The sequence below is a fragment of the Piliocolobus tephrosceles genome, chromosome 10, assembly GCF_002776525.5.
Source record: "Piliocolobus tephrosceles isolate RC106 chromosome 10, ASM277652v3, whole genome shotgun sequence".
Taxonomy (NCBI): Eukaryota; Metazoa; Chordata; class Mammalia; order Primates; family Cercopithecidae; genus Piliocolobus; species Piliocolobus tephrosceles.
The window spans coordinates 60,544,451-60,550,504 of NC_045443.1; the positions used below are offsets into that span (position 1 = coordinate 60,544,451).

Here is a 6,054-nt window from a genome sequence, read left to right on the forward strand (position 1 = left end):
ATTATGTTAGCTATAACTTCCCAGGCGTTAAATTATTTTGCTCTCTATTCTCATGTTATAGTTTTGGATTTTTCTCTAGGATTATATGCACCTACCACTACAACCATCATTATTATTTTGCTGAGAATAATTTGACTTCCATTTCCTGCCTGAGGCCTCGAAGCATTGGAATAGGAACTATATCTGCTGCTAAAGTTTGTTTTGGTATTTTAGTGAAATCAGAAATTCTGCCATTTCCAATGCACCAACTCTGATTACATTCTTTTAAATTTGGTGTGCTTTTAATAAAAGGAGAGAAAGAGGATATTTTTTCAATTTATCTTGTGACAGTTATATAGACTGCTTTCCATTTCCTCTAGGAAGCCATGAAATTAGTGCAAGTAATCTGTGAATTCATATACTAGTCAGAGCATTTATTATAGGCTGACTAAGCAGAATGTCTCATGTATATGTAAGTCTCTGTCTTTCAATTGCATGTAGATTTTATTACAATTGGCAAAATACCAATAATTGAAAGTACTACTGAATTCATAGAAGCTATTTGTCATACATTTTCCAAACTAATGAATAATAGAACTGTAATTACTGTAATATGAGATTTCATTATTTTGTTGTTGCTATTATTAATAAAGTCATTTTTATAAATGAAAGTTTGGGTACCATAATCTATTCTCATTGCTTTACCTAACTTAAGAAGCAATTTTAGACTGGAACATCACCTTTATTAAAGAATCTTTTTAGTTCTGCATGTTTTTCCAGTGTAAATCTTAATTCCAGCAGCATGATCCCCTAGTCTGCTCTGGCAATCAGAGCATTGCAATCTTGGAAGATTTATTGCCTGTCAGGAATTCTAGGAGAGGCGTACAATTTTTTACCACATTCCCAGCCAGGAATATTTACTTTACTAATACAACTTATTGTAATGGGAGTGTACTTTTCGTATCTGCCCATTTTGACCACTAGAACATTTTGGTAGAGTACCACTTTTTAATTTAAAAAATGACACCTTAGGGTTTTCTGCCTGTGGATGCCACTGAAGAAGCATCCTTTCCACTGCCATCATGTCTAAGTCAGAGTCTCCTAAAGAGCCCAAACAGCTGTGGAAGCTCCTCATTGGAGGGCTGAACTTTGAAACAATCCATGAGAGTCTGAGGAGCTATTCTGAGCAATGGAAAATGCTCGCAGACTGTGTGGTAATGAGAGATCCAAATACCAAGCACTCCAGGGTCTTTGGGGTTGTCACATGTACCACTGTGGAAGGGGTGGATGCAGCCATGAATACAAGGCTACACAAGGGGGATGGAAGAGTTGTGGAACCAAACAGAGCTGTCTCAAGAGACCAGATGCCCACTTAACTGTGAAAAAGATCTTTGTTGGTGGCATTAAAGAAGATACCAAAGGACATCAGTTAAGAGATTATTTTGAACAGCATGGAAAAATGGAAGTGATTTAAATCATGACTGATGGAGGCGGTGGCAAGAAAAGGGGCTTTGCTTTTGTAACCTTTGAGAGCCATGACTCCATGGATAAGACTATCATTCAGAATTACTGTACTATGAATGGCCACAACCTTGAAGTAAGGAAAGCCCTATTAAAGCTAGTGCTTCATCCAGCCAAAGGTTCGAAGTGGTTCTAGAAACTTTGGTGGTGGTCATGCAAATGGTTTTGGTGGGAATAACAACTTTGGTCATGGAGGAAACTTCAGTAGTCATGTCGGGTTTGGTGGCAGCTGTGGTGGTGGTGGATATTGTGGCAGTGGGGATGGCTATAATGGATTTGGTAATGATGGAAACAATTTTGGAGGTGGTGGAAACTACAGAGATTCTAGCAATTACAACTATCAATCTTCAAATTTTGGACCCATGAAGGAAGGAAACTTTGGAAGCAGAAGCTCTAGTCGCTATGGTGATGGAGGCTGATACTTTGCCAAACCATGAAATCAAAATGGCTATTGTGGTTCTAGTAGCAGCGGTAGGTATGGCAGTGGCAGAGGATTTTAATTACTGCCAGGAAACAAAGCTTAGCAGTAGAGTAGAGCCAGAGACATCACAAGGAAATTACAGATTACAACAGGTCTGTGAACTCAGCCAAGCACAGTGGTGGCAGGGCCTAGCCGCTACAAAGAAGACATGTTTTAGACAATACTCATGTGTATGGGTAAAAAACTCTAGGACTGTAGTGGTGACTAATTGTATAATAGGTTATTTTAGTTTCTGCTCTGTGGAAAGTGTCAATCATTCTAACAAAAGGTTTCAGTGTAGAATATTTTTTACTTTTTGCACCCATGCTGTTGATTGCTAAATGTAATAGTCTGATCATGACACTGAATGAGTGTGTCTTTAAAGGTAATATATTAGGTACATTTTCACACCTTACTAAGGAAAACATAATTTTATTGCCTGCACAACACCATTTTTGCTTTATGATTAGATTTAATGAATTTTATTGCTTATAAATAAAAATACATATACTGGTATATGTTTTTTTTTATATAACTTTGTGCTAAATTTACTCAAAGAGTATAATAAACATGTTTATGGCTCTTAATACATATTCCTAAGTTGCTTTCCAGAAACATGTTGCTTATTTAAACTCCCACTGGGAGCTAAACTTCTACTGTGAATTTTACCTTCTCTTTACCAAAACTGATTTTTACTTTTAAAAATTGTTGATAATTTGGTAAAATTTATTATTAGAAAGGTGGAACTTTTTATATTTTATTATCTATTTGCATTTCTTCTTCTGAGAATTGTCATTTCTTATTCCTTTTAGCATTAAAACCTGGTTTCTTCAGAGCCTTTTATTTTTATAGTGTTCCTTGTTTTGCTCAATTTGCAGCTAATCTTCCGTGTCCTTGCACTAGAACTATCAATTTGATCTCAATTGTAGAGGATCTCCAGCCTTTCTGACTATCACTTCTCAGAGTTAACTTCTATAACTTCTCAGAGGATTTTCTTCTCACCCACATTTAGACAGCTCTTTTTTCATATTATAGTGCAGAATTGGGCAAATGCAAGAACTGTTCTCCAAAATCTTTACTGCCCAATTTGCTCTGGAGTTGGCTTTTCTATCTAGATGGTATCTTTACTTCAGATATGTTTTAAAAAAGAAAAATTTTTTTTTTGAGATGGAGTCTCGCTCTTGTTGCCCAGGCTGGAGTGCAATGGCACGATCTCGGCTCACCACAACCCCTGCTTCCTGGGTTCAAGCAATTCTCCTGCCTCAGCCTCCTGAGTAGCTGGGATTATAGGCACCACCCACCACATCCGGCTACCTTCTGTATTTTCAGTACAGACGGGGTTTCTCCATGTTGGCCAGGCTGGTCTCGAACTCCTGACCTCAGGTGATCTGCCAGCCTCAGCCTCCCAGAGTACTGGGATTACAGGCGTGAGCCACTGCGCCAGGCCAGTATGTTCAAATTTATACCATCTCTTTTGAGATGCACAGTGGTAGGACATGAAGGTTGTTAAGTCATCCTAGTTTTAGGTCAGAAAGCAGACTTCCTTCTGCAGAGAAGCCATCAATTCTTTGATACCATCCCATGCTATTAAACACATCCTCTAAGACAGTCACTTGAGGTTCTACTATGTATTGTTTCATCATACACTTCCAACGGTAGTCTGTAAAACTGACCACCAAGTGTCTAGTCACTGCCATAGCAACTTCTACATTACGGAAAGAAACAATTTGGCAATGAAAATGACTTAAAGGGGGCATCATCTCTACTTTTGAATCATCTGACTTCTTTCCACAAGCAATAAAATTAAATACTCAAACTAGGAAATGTATTATTTAAACTAGTAAAAAGATGACATAGAAAGAATGAGGGCAATGCGATGGTGTCCTGGCCGGGGTTGGATCTCAGCCCTGTGCTGCTGGAAGAGGCTCTGGCCACCTGCAATCCTGAACTGGAATAATTGAGTAAATAATTATCCTATTTATGTTTATTAATCTCTCTTAAATGTATACATAGCTCAAATTTATTTTAATGTTTAATATTAGATGTGTTTTAGTTTTTATTTAGAAACTTGGTAATGTTTTTGTGACAAGAAAGATGCTGTAGGAACTTAGCTCTTATTTATATCAATTAGCCTGTAGTAAAATTGGTTTCATTAATGATCAGTTTTGCTTAAAGTAGCAGTTTCCAAGAACTCATCCACAATGTTAAGTGAGGACCTAGTGTACTTCAGCCAAGCAGAATAGGTCAGGACCTCAATGCCCTTTTCAATTGCCTGCAATTGGCCAGATGTAGGCATGAAAGCTGTTGATCCAAGCAGAAAAAAAATCAGGAAGAGCTAAGGATCAGGATGGATACAACCACCCATGAGCGAAAGAGGCAAGTTAATTTGTCATGCTGCTCTCAGCCAGGACACTGCCTTCAGCCAGGTTTGACCCTTTAAAGCAGCAGTTCCCACCCACACTGTGTCCATCATAATTACCTGAAATAGTTGGTAATATGCAAGTTCTCAGGAGCTACCTTAACAGTTTTTAATTCAGTGGGTGATTCAAATGGATCTCAGATCTTCATTTCAACATGTAACTGATTTTTTTAATGAGATGATTTGAGAAACACACTTTAAGAAATACCACTTTTAAAAGTAACTGTTCTTGGGAATTCCAGTTGTACCAAAATGTGCCAAGTGTCTCAACAACATGTATTCAAAAGTTCATACTTACCTCACTGATCTGAGCTGCCATCTTTATTATATACCAAATTTCTACATGTATTTGGGTCTATTCTTGGATTTTCTAGTCTCTTACCTAGACTATTCTATTTACATGCCACACTGTGGTAATCATGGAAGCTTTAAAATATGTTTTAGTATCTGATAACATAATTACTCTTCTTTCCAAGATATTTCTTGGCTATTTTTTCTTTTGTCATTTCTTTTCATATTAACTTTAGAATCTACATGTTCTTTTATTCTTCATTCCTTCCCTTCTTCTCTTTCTTCTTCCCTTCTTTCTCTTTTCATCCATCACTAGGCATGTGCTAATCTTCTTGGCCTCATGCTAATATTAGTCAAGTTATAATTCATAGCAGAAGAGAAGATAAATTTGAGAGGTCACTATCCTATTTGTCAAGACAAATTTGATTTGCTTAAGATCAGAAGAAAGGCAAATTAAAGGAATAGGACTACCAATATTTTAATGAAAGCATATTAAATGTATCAATTACTTTAGGAAGAACTGAAATCTTTACAATTTTGAATCTTTCTATCCAAGAAGTTAATGTCCTAAAAATCTTGTGTTTTTGTGTATGTGTATGTGTGTTCTTCAGGAATATTTTAATATACTTCCCATAAAGTTGTATAAATTTATTGTTAAACATGTTCCTGTTTTATCATCTTGTTGCCAATGTAGGTGGTATATTCTTTCATTAGCTTTTTCAGTTATTTATTGCTTGTGTTTCTGAAGGACATCACTTTATGCGTATTAATTTTACACCACAATTTGTTATTGAAGATTCATCACTTATAGTACTTTTTTGTTGAATCTCAAGACTGTCAGTTTTGTAATTCAAATCTCTAGAAATAGTAATAACTTTATCATTTCAAATTTCATGACTAATTAATTCTATTGTCTAAATAGCATTGAAAAATACTCCCTGTATAAAATATTATTATGTTAAGAAATTGTATATTTTATTAAGTGTTCTCATCAAGAATGGATATTGGACTTTGTTTAAAGGCATTTTTTTAATCTATAAAAAGAATGTATATTTTTCCTTCTTGTATATCACGTTTCTGCTTGTGATAAATATATTTCTTAATATTGAATTGCATTTATATATTTCTGAAATAAACCCCATTTTAAAAAAAGATGTACTATCATTTTTCAAATGTAATGTTGAATTCTATTTGTTAACATTTTATTTAAGATTGTGTCTTACATTTGTAAATAAATTGAAATTTAATTTTTTAAAGTCCAGCCAAGTTTTAGAGTAATTTGACCCAGACCACACCTGATTTCCTGCCCCTTCTGCTGAATCTTATATCTTGGTTTACCAATCACTGAGCCTAGCTCTTTTTGTTTGTTTGTTTGTTTGTTTGT

General features: G+C 35.5%; 1 pseudogene; it reads left to right on the top strand.

Moving 5' to 3' along the window:
- The first annotated feature begins 1,061 nt into the window (after nt 1-1,061).
- LOC111551267 lies at nt 1,062-1,636 on the top strand (annotated as a pseudogene).
- Nucleotides 1,637-6,054: the final 4,418 nt, after the last annotated feature.